The 15755-nt window shown below is 43.5% G+C and overlaps 1 long non-coding RNA gene across 1 annotated transcript; it reads right to left on the reverse strand.

Moving 5' to 3' along the window:
- Positions 1–2307: 2307 nt before the first annotated feature.
- On the reverse strand, positions 2308–9252 carry LOC142256072 (uncharacterized). The gene is made up of 2 exons (XR_012727478.1): positions 9178–9252; positions 2308–3054 (listed from the first exon to the last, which is right to left on the reverse strand). It is a non-coding gene; the product is annotated as an uncharacterized LOC142256072 (long non-coding RNA).
- Between the last annotated feature and the right edge of the window lie 6503 nt (positions 9253–15755).

Here is a 15755-nt window from a genome sequence, read left to right on the forward strand (position 1 = left end):
TCTACAGCTTCCATAGTTCTATCAGGACCACCCTGCTACCCCCAAACAGTTTGTCCTCACTGCTTTCCAACTGCTCATCCGGAGCTTTGAGGATCCACCTCACCACATGAGATATAACACTCAGAATTGAATTTGACTGACTATATGTCCCATCTTCAGGAAATGTTTAGATACTGGGAGTTTAGTTTTCCCTTAACTGTTGGCACCTTTATGGTTCTTCATTCTGATATGGACTTCATTAATGATCTTACATAAAGAAGACAGTATATACAAAGAATTTTATATATATATATATATATATATATATATATATATATATATATATATATATCTCAAACTCTTATCTTCTTATATATTTCACTTTGATCTTAAAAATGTCCTCAGAATTATCTGTGTGTAAATGAATTAACATTAATTAAATTATTAAGTATGAATAGTTTAAGGGGTGAAAAGTTCACATTTTTGAGGGGACCAAGTAGGACACATCTCTTTTACTCTACCCTCCTATCAAGATCACTCACTATCCTTTTCACACATAACAATTGGCTCCTTGGAAGTAAGGACTGTTATTCTTATACCAGAATATTCTTGTAGTCCGTTGATCGGATTTCTACTAATTGCCTGCTACATAGAAAATTAGATCTCAACCTGCAAACAAGTGAGTATGGAATGAATCTCAGGTATTCTATTATTAACGTCCACATGGAACTTCTTCAGTTCTTTTCTCATACCAATTAATACCAGAAAAAAAATATAATCTCTGTACTGAAGCCAGCAGTGAACATAGCACCAAAGATTAGAAATATAAAAAGATATCTGCTCTATGGTTGCCATGAAGATTTTAGCTTATGTTGGGGATACATTGGAGTCCATGGCGGTCCCCTAGTTTTGCTGGAAAAAAATCATTCCTAAAGAAGAAATAATTTTTTCCTGAGGAATAAACCCAGCACTGTGAGTAGAAAGTTTCTTTGTGATGTCTGATGGAGTCCAAATATGTACAAATTATGTGACCGCAAAGGAGTTCTCCAGGAATACCAATTCAGTGATTTGATACATTGCATCAAACAGCACCAGAAACTAGAGATATAAAAAGATCTCTGATCTATGGCTGTCATGAAGATTTTAGCATATTTTGGGGCCACATTGGACCCCATGGTGGTTCCTTAGCTTTGCTAGAAAAAAAATCATCCCCCAAAATAAAACTAATTCCTCCTGGGGAAGAAGCCCAGTACTGTGAGTAATAAGTTTCTGTGTGATGTCTCATGGAGTCCAAATATGTACAAATTATGTGACCGCAAAGGAGTTCTCCAGGAATACCAATTCAGTGATTTGATACATTGCAGTAAACATAGCACCAGAGTCTAGAGATATAAAAATATCTCTGCTCTATGGCTGCCATGAAGATGTTAGCATATTTTGGGGCCACATTGGACCCCATGGTGGTCCCTTAGCTTTGCTAGAAAAAAATCATCCCCCAAAGAAAAACTAATTCCTCCTGGGGAAGAAGCCCAGCACGGTGAGTAATATGTTTCTGTGTGATGTCTCATGGGAGTCCAAATATGTACAAATTATGTGACCGTAAAGGAGTTCTCCAGGAATACCCATTCAATGATTTGATGCATTGCAGCAAACAGCACCAGAGATAGAGATATAAAAAGATCTCTGCTCTATGGCTGCCATGAAGATTTTAGCATATTTTGGGGCCACATTGGACCCCATAGTGGTCCCTTAGCTTTGCTAGAAAAAAAATCATGCCCCAAAGAAAAACTAATTCCTCCTGGGGAAGAAGCCCAGCACTGTGAGTAATAAGTTTCTGTGTGATGTCTCATGGAGTCCAAATATGTACAAATTATGTGACCGCAAAGGAGTTCTCCAGGAAACTCCATCAATACCAAATCGGTGGTCATTTGATACCTATTATCCCCATCATTCAACTATTTCCAGGTCCTGCACATCCTAGAAACACTACAGTCCTGTACATTGTCCAGTGACTATTCTTCTTGTTACATTAAAGTCAATAGGAGCTGAACTGTAGCATCAAGAGCCAGCACTACACAATGTGTGATACTCACCCCAGCTGCATATACTGTGGACTTGCAGTATCTGCAGGACCTGGTATAATACCTGATCAGGAGGGGTGCCAGGTGTCAGACCATTACCATGTGATATCGATTACTTATCCTCCTGAGAGGTCTTCAGTATCATAGCCTGGACTACCCCTTTAATGACTCCTATAAAAGATAATATACACTTATCCTTATATAGCAAAGGTGCTTAGATTACAGAACTTATGGTGACAACAAACAATGACAATATTATTATTTTTATTATTATTTTATTTTTATTATGTAAAATTATTTGCCTTAAAAAATAGAGATTAGCTCAGGTAATTCATTTACTTGATTTGAAACTCAAAAAAATAGCTAAATTTGAGTAGATTTGAGGCTGAAGTCATTCCTTTTCCATATCTATATGATTGTGCCGAGTAATATAAAGCTGCGGTCAGCAACGGTAATCGCTGAGTATATGCTTCAGTTTACAAACAAGATCATGGTTTCCGCAGACAATGTCCACCACTTTAATTCTGTTCGGATTGTGGATACAATCTTCCTCCTGGCCGCTAGGATTCATACCGCAGAGCGGTGGCACCCAGGCACTGTTATAGCCATTATGATGCCACGTCTTCTGTAATGGGTGGCCCTGATGGTCAATTTTTTTTACTTTGCCAACATTCACCCTCAACTTCAAAACAACCTTTGTGGGATCGTTGTTTAACGGGTATTTCTTAGCCTTATTTATGTCTCGGGTCACATAGACCCCTTTGCCCAGCATGCCGTCGGGGGAGGCTATGAATCCGTTCCTGATGATCTTCTTTGCTAAGTTGAAGGTGGTGCCGTGATACATCGTATAGATTCTGTTATCTCTCGGATTTTCACAGCTTTGCAGGCAGAGTTCTCGAAATGTTGGTAAACACTCTGCAGCCCAAATGTTACATGGATCCATCACAAGAACAGGTAATGGAGGACAGCTCTGAGGAATGGGTCAATGTATTATCTAAAAAAAAAAAAAAAAAAAAAAAAGAATAACGTATATTAACTGAGGAAGCTGCAGTAAAATAAAAAATAGTGTAATGTTGGGCTGATTAGTCTGTAATGGTAGAATGGTCAGAATTACGGAAAGGTGAATACAAGAGAAAGACAAAAAGGAAAGAAGAATGAAAAATAGAGGAGGGAATGTAAAGTGAGAACTAAGGGGAAGAGAGGGAGAAAAGAAGAAAGAAAGAGGAAGAAATGGAAAATAGAGGAGGAAATGTAAAGTGAGAACTAAGGGGAAGAGAGGGAGAAAAGAAGAAAGAAAGAAGAAGAAATGGAAAATAGAGGAGGGAATGTAAAGTGAGAACTAAGGGGAAAAGAGGGAGAAAAGAAGAAAGAAAGAGGAAGAAATGGAAAATAGAGGAGGAAATGTAAAGTGAGAACTAAGGGGAAGAAAGGGAGAAAAGAAGAAAGAAAGAAGAAGAAATGGAAAATAGGGGAGGGAATGGAAAGAGAGAACTAAGGGGAAGAAAGGGAGAAAATAAAAAGAGAGAAAGAGGAAAGAATGAAAAATAGAGGAGGGAATGGAAAGTGAAAACTAAGGAAAAGAGAGGGAGAAAAAGAGTGAGAGAAAGAGGAAAGAATGAAAAATAGAGGAGGGAATGGAAAGTGAAAACTAAGGAAAAGAGAGGGAGAAAAAGAGTGAGAGAAAGGAAAGAAAGAATGAAAAATAGAGGAGGGAATGGAAAGTGAAAACTATGGGGAAGAGAGGGAGAATAAAAGAGATAGAATTAAAAATAGAGGAGGGAATGGAAAGTGAGAACTAAGGGGAAAAGAGGGAGAAAAAAGAGAAAAAGGAAAGAAAGAATGAAAAATAGAGGAGGGTATGTAAAGTGAAAACTAAGGACAAGAGAGGGAGAAAAAAAGTGAGAGAAAGAGGAAAGAATGACAAATAGAGGAGGGAATGTAAAGTGAGAAGTAAGGGGAAGACAGGGAGAAAAAGGAGAGAGAAAGGAAAGAAAGAATGAAAAATAGAGGAGGGAATGGAAAGTGAGAACTAAGGACAAGAGAGGGAGAAAAAGAGTGAGAGAAAGAGGAAAGAATGAAAAATAGCAGAGAGAATGGAAAGAGAGAACTAAGGGCAAGAGAGGGAGAAAAAGAGTGAGAGAAAGAGGAAGAAATGGAAAATAGAGGAGGAAATGGAAAGTGAAAACTAAGGGGAAGAGAGGGAGAAAAAGGAAAGAGAAAGGAAAGAAAGAATGAAAAATAGAGAAGGGAATGGAAAGTGAGAACTAAGGAGGAGAAAGGGAGAAAAAGGAGAGAGAAAGGAAAGAAAGAATGAAAAATAGAGGCGGGAATGGAAAGAGAACTAAGGGGAAGAGAGGGGGAGAAAAAAGAGAGAGAAAGGAAAGAAAGAATGAAAAATAGAGGCGGGAATGGAAAGAGAACTAAGGGGAAGAGAGGGAGAAAAAAAAGAGAGAGAAAGGAAAGAAAGAATGAAAAATAGAGGAGGGAATGGAAAGAGAACTAAGGGAAGAGAGGGAGAAAAAAAAGAGAGAAAGGAAAGAAAGAATGAAAAATAGAGGAGGGAATGGAAAGAGAGAACTAAGGAGAACAGATTAAGAAAAAAAGAAAGAAAGAGCAAAGAGAAGGAAAAATAGAGGAGGAAATGGAAAGAGAGAACTAAGGAGAAGAGAGGGAGAAAAAAAAGAAAGAAAGAGGAAAGAAAGAATGAAAAATAGGGGATGGAATGTAAACAGTGAAGTAAGGGGAGGAGAGTTACAAAAATAAAAGCAGGAAGAGCAAAAGGAGAGGGGAAAGAGAATGAAAAGTAGGTGAGGGAATGGAAAGAGGAAACTAAGGAGAAAAGAGAGAGAAAAAGAAAAGAAGAAAAGAGTGAGGGAAAGAGGAAAGAAAGAATGAAAAAGGGGAAGGAATGGAAAGAGAGAACTAGGGGGAAGAAAGGGAGAAAAAAAGTGGGGAGATTGGAAGAAAATAGAATGAAGAATAGGGGAAAAAAAGAGAGTAGAGAGAATGGAAAGAGAGAACACAGGAGAAAGGAGGGAGATAAAGCAAAGAAGGGAAGAAAAAAGAGAAAATATAGAATCGAAAGAGTTAAAGGAGAGAACAAAGCGAGATGGGGGAGTAGAGCAGTTAATGAAAAAGATGAGCAGGAGGAGAGACTAAAGAACAGAGGGATTAAAAAAAGAGAGCGAGAAAAAGAAGAGGAGAGAAATAGAGAAAATGGTAAGAGTGAGAAGAGGGTAGAGACGCTTTGGAAAGAAAACAGTGAGAACAAAGAAAGGGGAGAAGGTTTGAAAGGAGGGAACGGAAATAATGAAAGAAAAAGAGGAAATAATATACAGAAAGATCAAAGAACAGCGAGATGTAAGAAAAGTGAAGGGAGAGTGAGAGAAAGGAGAAAAATAGACTGTAAAGAGAGGAATGAGAGATAAAGGAGAAGGAAAGGAGTAGAGATGGGGGAAATGAGAAAAGATAAAGTAAAGGAGAGCAAAGAGAGAAGAAAGAAAATCAGAGAAGAGAGAAAAAATGAGATTAGCGAAGATAAGAAGATGATAGACAGCTGGGAGAAAGGAAAGAAAAAAAGGAGAAAACAGTAGGGATGAAAGAGAAATGGAGAGGAAAAAGAAGATTGAGAAGATGGAGAGAAAGAAACAGGAGATGAAAATGAGAGAGGATGGAAAAAGGAATGGGAGATAGGAGAGGGGAAGAGACAGGAGAGAAGGAGGAAATCAGAAGTGAGAAAGAAGTGAGAAACAGAGGAGAGGAGGAAGAGAATGAAGTAGATGGAGAGAAAGATGAGTGAGAGAATTAAAAGAGAAGAAAAGAGGAATGAGTGAACATAAGTAGAGGAAGAGTATAGAGAGAAAGGAGAAAAATAAGAAAGGAGAGAAAGGAGGAGTGCAGAACAGAAGATAGTGGGAGAGGTGATAAATAGAAATGAGAGGGGAGAAAAGGGCAGGATATAGTTCACAGAAAGTAGAGAGGAGAAAAGAGGAGAGAGAACGTTACAGAGAAAGGAATGAGAGGAGATGGAGGTAGAGAGGAGAGAAAGGAAAGCAGAGAAGAAAGGAGACAAAAAGCAGAGAGGAGAGAAAGAAAAGAGCAGAGAAGAAGAGACAGGCAGCAGAGAGGAGACGGAGGAGAGAAAGAAAGGAGAGCAGAGAAGAAAGAGAAGATATAAAGCAGAGAGGAGATGGAGGAGAGAAAGAAAGGAGAGCAGAGAAGAAAGAAGAGACAGAAAGCAGAGAGGAGATGGAGGAGAGAAAGAAAGGAGAGCAGAGAAGAAAGAGGAGACAGGCAGCAGAGAGGAGATGGAGGAGAGAAAGGAGAGCAGAGAAGAAAGAGGAGACAGAAAGCAAAGAGGAGATGGAGGAGAGAAAGAAAGGAGAGCAGAGAAGAAAGAGGAGATATAAAGCAGAGAGGAGATGGAGGAGAGAAAGAAAGGAGAGCAGAGAAGAAAGAGGAGATATAAAGCAGAGAGGAGATGGAGGAGAGAAAGAAAGGAGAGCAGAGAAGAAAGAGGAGATATAAAGCAGAGAGGAGATGGAGGAGAGAAAGAAAGGAGAGCAGAGAAGAAAGAGGAGATATAAAGCAGAGAGGAGATGGAGGCGAGAAAGAGAAAGGAGAGCAGAGAAGATAGAGGAGGTATAAAGCAGAGAGGAGATGGAGAAGAGAAAGAAAGGAGAGCAGAGAAGAAAGAGGAGACAGAAAGCAGAGAGGAGATGGAGGAGAGAAGAAAGAGGAGATATAAAGCAGAGAGGAGATGGAGGAGAGAAAGGAGAGCAGAGAAGAAAGAAGAGACAGAAAGCAGAGAGGAGATGGAGGAGAGAAAGAGAAAGGAGAGCAGAGAAGAAAGAGGAGATATAAAGCAGAGAGGAGATGGAGGAGAGAAGAAAGAGGAGATATAAAGCAGAGAGGAGATGGAGGAGAGAAAGGAGAGCAGAGAAGAAAGAAGAGGCAGAAAGCAGAGAGGAGATGGAGGAGAGAAAGGAGAGCAGAGAAGAAAGAAGAGACAGAAAGCAGAGAGGAGATGGAGGAGAGAAAGAAAGGAGAGCAGAGAAGAAAGAGGAGATATAAAGCAGAGAGGAGATGGAGGAGAAAAAGAGAAAGGAGAGCAGAGAAGATAGAGGAGGTATAAAGCAGAGAGGAAATGGAGAAGAGAAAGAGAAAGGAGAGCAGAGAAGAAAGGAGACAGAAAGCAGAGAGGAGATGGAGGAGAGAAAGAAAGGAGAGCAGAGAAGAAAGAGGAGATATAAAGCAGAGAGGAGATGGAGGAAAGAAAGAAAAAGGAGAGCAGAGAAGATAGAGGAGGTATAAAGCAGAGAGGAGATGGAGAAGAGAAAGAGAAAGGAGAGCAGAGAAGAAAGAGGAGACAGAAAGCAGAGAGGAGATGGAGGAGAGAAAGGAGAGTAGAGAAGAAAGAGGAGATGGAGGAGAGAAAGAGAAAGGAGAGCAGAGAAGATAGAGGAGGTATAAAGCAGAGAGGAGATGGAGAAGAGAAAGAAAGGAGAGCAGAGAAGATAGAGGAGGTATAAAGCAGAGAGGAGATGGAGAAGAGAAAGAAAGGAGAGCAGAGAAGAAAGAGGAGACAGAAATCAGAGAGGAGATGGAGGAGAGAAAGAGAAAGGAGAGCAGAGAAGATAGAGGAGGTATAAAGCAGAGAGGAGATGGAGAAGAGAAAGGAGAGCAGAGAAGAAAGAAGAGGCAAAGCAGAGAGGAGATGGAGGAAAGAAAGAGAAAGGAGAAAGAGATATAAAGCAGAGAGGAGATGGAGGAAAGAAAGGAGAGCAGAGAAGAAAGAGGAAACAAAAAGCAGAGAGGCTGTAGCACCACCTTGCCTAGTGCACCATCACTCCGCAGCATCCCAGCGCCATGTGCCAACTCATCATTTAACCCCCCCCCCTGCCCCCTTGGTCACCCACGTGTCGTGTGGTCCTCTGCATCCCTTTGTTTCTGCCCATATGTGGCTCAGTCCCCGGCTCACCCGCCTGTAGATGCCCATGTCTGTGTCGGCCTCTAGTTCCTGCCTAGGCTCCAGGTCCTGCTCTTGCGGCATGGGGTTTCCTGGTCTGCAGCTTAGGGGGCACAAGTCCACGCTTCCTGTCCCTTTAAGAGAAAGCAGGCACACTTTGCTAAGGTGTCCCCAGCCTATTACTTGGAGGCACCAGGTATCTAAGGCTCCTCCCATCATAGCTGTTTGCTGATTCTGCCTGTCTGCTCCGGTCCCAGCCTCCAGGACCAGTCCTGCATGCACTAGTTCTACTCCGCTGTGTCTGTCTCCTTGGACCTGTCTTGTCTGTTCCCTGGTACCACCTTTTGTCCTGCACCTGTCGTCCTGACTGTCCAGCCATTCCCCATTCAGACTGTGCCTCATGTCCTGCCGTTTGTCTTGCCAGTGTCTGTCTTGTCTGTGACTGTGTCCACCTGTCCTTTACCCTTGCACCGTTCAGCTGCCACAGTCCCAGTCACTGCCCTGAGAGTGGCACCTAGCTTTCTGCTCCTCAGCGGGTGCTTAGTCAAGCCCCTCCCACTAAAGGGTAAGCCTGGGTAATGGCGATGGAGGGAAACTAAAAAAATTACAGCTTCAGTTGAAATTAATACATTAGGTGAAATTTCCATTCCCTCTATGCCAGTTCTTGGGGTCCAAAAGCCCCAAAAAAGTCCCAAAATTTGTTGTAAGGGGTATTTGCAGCAAAATTTTGCAACTTTTCTGCTACGGATGCAAACTCATGCATCCACAGAACAATCTAAAATAATGTAAAGTAAAACTGTGGATATTGGCCACGTGCCAAACCACGAATACGAGCTGAGCTGCAGTTCTCCACAATGGCCACTGTGCGGTGTATGGCGCTGTGCAGTTCGGCTCCATTTACTGACTACATCTGTCCAGCACCGACACTGAAAATGGAGTGCTGGGGGTCCGACCCCACCTATGTGATATTGACGATCCATCTTAAGGTTGGATGATCAATATCACAAAGCTGAACAACCCCTTTAAGGGATATGAACCTTTTGGACTGCAATGCAAAATTGGTATCTAAAATTTGAACATTCTGCTACAAAAAGTTTCACTTAAGTCTCGGCCTAAACTCCGGCTTAAAAGCAATTCATAGAAACTTACAATTCAGCTGAGACGTCTCCAAGTCTGGAAACTGCTCCTTGCACCTCTGCAGGTAGAGAACCGCCCGGCACTGTATTTATAAGATTATGGTATTGTGTGGGCTGAACCAGCCTTTCTCAGGAAAAAGAATTTGGCACAAATATACAATAAGATCAAAGGTTTCTATTTTGTCATTCCAGGAAGCAGATTGTATTTTCACCAGAATTCCGAAGTTTATCAAACACCAAGTGAACCAAAAAAACCCTAATACCCGGTGTGTAATATCCCGACCTGACACGACGTCGTCTTCTGTTTTCTGGCACTGCTGCTCGTACCCTGAGGACAGCTCTGACAATGCTAAAAACGCTGGCTGACGTGTGGGAGGTGGTCGCGTCCCCCCCTACTATTTTATGCGATTTGTGTTGTTATGATAATGCTATTTATTTGATTACATTACAGCTGATAGTGAAGTAGGGGTCCCCGATGTAGCAGAGCTGGGACTTACACACCCCACCAGGGCCGTCTGGGGGACACTCAGAACCAGGACGCAGTTCTCGTCTTGGGAGACTCCGTGATCCTGGTGGTGTCATTAATAATAATTTAATATACGGGAATGATGAATCGTGACGCCACCTTGTGGTATTCGGCCAGGTATGGCATTCGGCCAGGTATGGCCGATGCTGCTAGATGGGACCGCTGGGGCAGATGGTGTAGCAGCAATGATGGTACAGTTCTCCTCAGGTGGAGCTGGGCCCCAGGGCAACCGTAGCCAGTTATTAGCCAGTGAAATGTTGGGACAGCGCGGGGCTGGCGGCGCAGGCAATGAGTCCAGGACACAGCGGGATGCAGTCATTAGTTCTTTTACTCACAGTTGTCAGTTCCAGATTATCACGGCCGGCCGGTCAAATGCTGCCCTGGGAGTGCTGAGTCCTGAGTGACGGGATCCAGCCGATCCCCAGGTAATTCAGAGGCACAAGACCGGTGTACGTTCCTGTGTCCCTTTCCTGATCGTCTTCCAGCGCTGGCTTCGCCCTCCCGCCCTGCACCTCACACAGTGGCCTGAGCCGGTGTCCGCGGACCCTGCTTTGGGAGGCTCTTCTGCCTAATCCCCTGGCCCTCTGTGGTCACCTTTTCAGTGGATTTGTGTGTGGTTGTGGCTTCGGCACATGAAGTTACCTCAACCTCCGGTTTTGCTAGCTGAGTCTGGTTGCTCTCCACTAGTCTAGGGGACGGTCTCCTTTGCGGCCAAATCCCTCCACACCGGTCAGTCGGCTGTGGATGCGAGCCCACGGGTGGGTCTCTCGCTTCCCGTTGCTCTAGGACCCCTTCTTTCTTCCTCCTTGTCCTAGAATGAGTTCCTCCGGCTCCAGGACCTCTCTCCTCCGCTTCCTACTTCGTTCTGCACTCCGTTCTAAGTGTCCACTCACCACTAACTAACCCCACCTCCAGCCTAGCTCTGGGACTGTGCTCTCCCTAAAGAGCAATCTCGCCCTAACCATGGCCTGAAGTGGTGTGTCTATACTAAGAGCGTTTGTGTGTAACGATGTATGTGCTCCTTCTTACCAGGGAATGGGGTATCACACCTCAGGCTGAGGTGCAATACCTCTGTAGCAACTGAACCCTCAGGGGCGCCACAGGACCATGTAGCGGCCAGCACCACTTAGCGGTTGGGCAAGAGCAGCGGTACATTACATGTTAGATAAGATAGGGGAGGAGTGACAGATGGCCAGTGGGTTGGGCATACATTTTTTTGCAGTGTAAACCTTGGTTGGGTCTAATTTTAGGGTGCATCCCATAAAAAAAATACCATAATCGACGCCCTAATACAATGAAGAACCCCAGAGGCGTAGTTTGTGTATTTTGGGAACGTGGTCATTATTGGTGTTTTGTACATTTTCTGGCTGATTAAGAATTCTTTTACTCCTTAATTTAGTAACAATTCCAACTCTTTTTTTTAATTTTCCCTTTTTGAATATAAAAGTATAAAAGTAATTTGAGGCAATCTCGACGCGTCATTTTACTGGCAGCATGTTTAACATTCATAAACATTATAGGGCCAATGTGCAACAGTCCCACGCTTTTATTTTATTGCTTTTCTTTGTAAAAGGGTTATTATCCATATATGACACGAAGATGATAGTGATCTTCTTATTTACTAATTTCAACATAAAGATATCAGCCAAAGGTAAGAACCAGGGTAATAAATGCTATGGGGAAAGAGGTGATTTGGGGCTACACTCCAAGGGGTGCACAATCCTTAATCGTCTGTAGCCAAATTATGAGTCAATTATCTGCATGCATGCAAAATTATCCACACCCACCAAAGAGCTATGATCAAAAGTGGAAGAAGACCACTTTTATTTAGGGAACGTGAAACATCCTATAGCCAGATCAGTTGGATTCCTTCCAAGGGTGCATATTATTTACTATTGGTCAAGCTGCAGGAAAAAAGCCTTATACACTACAGTTCAAAAGTTTGGGGTCACCCAGACAATTTTGCGTTTTCTATGGAAAATCCTACTTTTATTTATGAAATGAGTTGCATAATGAATACAAAATATCGTCCAGACAGTGACGAGGTTAGAAATAATGATTTTTACTTGAAATAATGATTTTCTCCTTCACACTTTGCTTTCGGCACAGAATGCTCCTTTGCAGCAATTCCAGCTTTGCAGACCTTTGGCATTCTAGCTGTTAATTTGCGGAGGTATCTGGAGATATTTCGCCCCGTGCTTCCCCCTCCCACAAGTTGGATTGGGTTGATGGGCACTTTGTGGTACCATATGGTCAAGCTGCTCCCACAACAGCTCTATAGGGTTGAGATCTGGTGACTGGGCTGCCACTCCATTACAGATAGAATACCAGCTGCTGCTTCTTCCCTAAAAGTTCATGCATAATTTGGAGGTCATTGTCCTGTTGTAGGATGAAATTGGCTCCAATCAAGCGCTGTCCACAGGGTATGGCATGGCGTTGTAAAATGGAGTGATAGCCTTCATTATTCAAAATCCCTTTTATCTTGTACAAATCTCCCACTTTACCAGCACCAAAGCAACCCCAGACCATCACATTGCCTCCACCATGCTTGACAGATGGCGTCAGGCACTCTTCCAGCATCTCTTCAGTTGTTCTGCGCCTCACAAATGTTCTTCTTTGTGATACAAACACCTCAAACTTCGATTCGTCTGTCCATAACACTTTTTTCCAATCTTCCTCTGTCCAATGTCTGTGTTCTTTTGCCCATATTAATCTTTTCCTTTTATTAGCCAGTCTCAGATATGGCTTTTTCTTTGCCACTCTGCCCTGAAGGCCGGCATCCCGGAGTCGCCTTTTCACTGTAGACATTGACGCTGGCGTTTTTACGGGTACTATTTAATGAAGCTGCCAGTTGAGGACCTGTGAGGCGTTGATTTCTCACACTAGAGACTCTAATGTCCTTGTCTTGTTGCTCAGTTGTGCAGCGCGGCCTCCCACTTCTCTCTACTCTGGTTACAGCCTGTTTGTGCTCTCCTCTGAAGGGAGTAGTACACACCGTTGTAGGAAATCTTCAGTTTCTTGGCAATTTCTTGCATGGAATATCCTTCATTTCTAAGAACAAGACTGTCGAGTTTCACATGAAAGTTCTCTTTTTCTGGCCATTTTGAGAGTTTAATGGAACCAACAAATGTAATGCTCCAGATTCTCAACTAGCTCAAAGGAAGGTCAGTTTTATAGCTTCTCTAATCAGCAAAACTGTTTTCAGCTGTGCTAACATACTTACACAAGTGTTTTCAAGGGATTTCTAAACATCCATTAGCCTTCTAACACAGACACTGGAGTGGTGGTTGTTGGATATGGGCCTCTATACACCTATGTAGATATTGCATTAAAAAACAGACGTTTGAAGCTAGAATAGTCATTTACCACATTAACAATGTATAGAGGGGATTTCTGTTTAATTTAATGTTAGCGTCATTGAAAAAAAAATGTGCTTTTCTTTTAAAAATAAGGAAATATCCAAGTGACCCTAAACTTTTGAACTGTAGTGTATATACGAAGGGGGACAAAGATACAAGCATGGGATGGGAGCATTTTGTGCTGAGGGAAAAAGGCTCTTTCCCTCAGCACCCAGCTTTGCCATGCTCTGATATGGGAAAGCTGGGTGCTGAGGGAATGATGTATAGCAGAGCATGGGAAAGCTGGGTGCCGAGGACAAGATGAATATCAGAACATAGGAAAGCTGGGTGCTGATAGAGGGATTTCAGATCATGGGAAATCTGGGTGCTGTGGGTAAGAGCCAAGTGTCAGCGTCATTATCCTGTACCCCAAGTGTCAGTGTCCTTATCCCGTTACCCAAGTGTCGGTGTACGTGGGGTGGCCCAGGTCCAAACTTTGCATCGGGGCCCATCAAACTCTAGTAACGCCACTGATCGGCTTTATATGTAATTTTGGAAACAATGTACATCATTAGCGGAAGCTCGAAGAACAACATTCCCTTCCTCCGGTGGTTTTATTGCCGCCTCTTGTCGGACTCTGATTCCTTTTTATTGCCCTTCTCTGATAATCAGTCAGACTATTACCCTCAAGTGATCCAGAAATGGTGATACATTTATTTTTTGGGGTATTTTTACAAAAATTTGAACCAAGGGGCGCAAAGAAAGGGGTAAAAACTGCTGTGTCAGCGACGCAGATAAATGACGGAGCTAAAACCACTTTATTAACCTAAAAAGAAACATAATCTTATATAATTTATCTGAGGTTTCACAATACACATGGTCGTGTTTTCTTGGAAGGATTCCCAGACTGATGTACATTAATTTCTTAAGAATTTTTAAGTAATTGACTTGAATAATACATTGTCTGGATGAATCTTGTTTTTTTCCACGACTGGATATTGGCAAGAAAAATTCTAGATTAAGACACAAAAAGATTTTTATTTACTGATGTGATTAGAAAATCCACGTGTTCTGACACAACAAGGTGCATGGGAAGGTGAAAAAGCCTTTCCGGTGACTCAGCTCTTAAGATATCAAAGGTATTGTTTCTTGTAAGGAGGACGGAAGCTCGGCACAAAATCCTCCAGAATCCTGAATAACAAAGTCAGAATCAAAAGAGTTACATTATTGTCACTTTGTATCATTGACTGTAACACTTGGTTTGGATACATTTCTTCCCTTTGGAATATATGGTGACAATAATATGAGCACGTTGTTCTGTGTTTGGACACATACTTCTAGATTTAGGAGTTAGGCTATGTTCACACGCAGGGTTTTTTCTGCAGCCAAACCGTTGTGTTCAAAATGCAGGTTTTGCTGCTTTTTGTTGGTGCAGATTACATGCGATTTGTCTACAGTACATGTTTAATAAAGTTAGTTTTATTCATCCAAAATGCAGCAAAAATAAAAATGCTACAAAAACGTAGCATATCTTCCACCCTGCTTTCATCTTTGAGACGGTTGAAGTATTTTTTTGCAACCGGATTTGAGTGGAGCCGCTGACGCGCATGCACACTACTGCTCGAACCCAGGTCTGGGGGTCTTCCTCAGTCCTTTACATATTGAATGCAGTGACAGAAGCGCAAACCCAAATCCATTGAATGCATCAACTCTTGGTACTGCTCCTCCTGCTGGTACTGCCCCCTCTAGTGGTAATGCCCCTCCTGCTGGTACTGCCCCTCTTGCTGGTCGTGCCCTTCTTGCTGGCTCTGCCCCTCCAGCTGGTACTGCTCCTTCGGCTGGTTCTACCCCTCCTGCTGGTACTGCCCCTCATGCTTGTCCTGCCCCTCCAGCTGGTACTGCTCCTTCGGCTGATACTGCCCCTCATGCTTGTCCTGCCCCTCCTGCTGGTACTACCCCTCCTGCTGGTATTGCCCCCTCTGCTGGTAGTGCCCCTCCTGCTGGTCCTGCTGGTACTTCCCCTTTAGCTGGTTCCACCGCTTCTGCTGGTATAGACCCTCGTGCTGGTACTACCCCTCTTGCTGGTACTGCCCCTTTGGCTAGTTCTACCCCTCCTGCTGGTACTGCCCCTTTGGCTAGTTCTACCCCTCCTGCTGGTACTGCCCCTTTGGCTAGTTCTACCCCTCCTGCTGGTACTGCCCCTTTGGCTAGTTCTACCCCTCCTGCTGGTACTGCCACTTTGGCTAGTTCTACCCCTCCTGCTGGTACTGCCCCTTTGGCTGGTTCTATCCCTCCTGCTGGTACTACCCTTTTGGCTGGTACTGCCCCTTTGGCTAGTTCTACCCCTCCTGCTGATACTGCCCCTTTGGCTAGTTCTACCCCTCCTGCTGGTACTGCCCCTTTGGCTAGTTCTACCCCTCCTGCTGGTACTGCCCCTTTGGCTAGTTCTACCCCTCCAGCTGGTACTGCCACTTTGGCTAGTTCTACCCCTCCTGCTGGTACTGCCCCTTTGGCTGGTTCTATCCCTCCTGCTGGTACTACCCTTTTGGCTGGTACTGCCCCTTTGGCTAGTTCTACCCCTCCTGCTGGTACTGCCCCTTTGGCTAGTTCTACCCCTCCTGCTGGTACTGCCCCTTTGGCTAGTTCTACCCCTCCTGCTGGTACTGACCCTTTGGCTAGTTCTACCCCTCCAGCTGGTACTGCCACTTTGGCTAGTTCTACCCCTCC

The sequence above is a fragment of the Anomaloglossus baeobatrachus genome, chromosome 11 (genome assembly GCF_048569485.1).
Source record: "Anomaloglossus baeobatrachus isolate aAnoBae1 chromosome 11, aAnoBae1.hap1, whole genome shotgun sequence".
NCBI lineage: Eukaryota > Metazoa > Chordata > Amphibia > Anura > Aromobatidae > Anomaloglossus > Anomaloglossus baeobatrachus.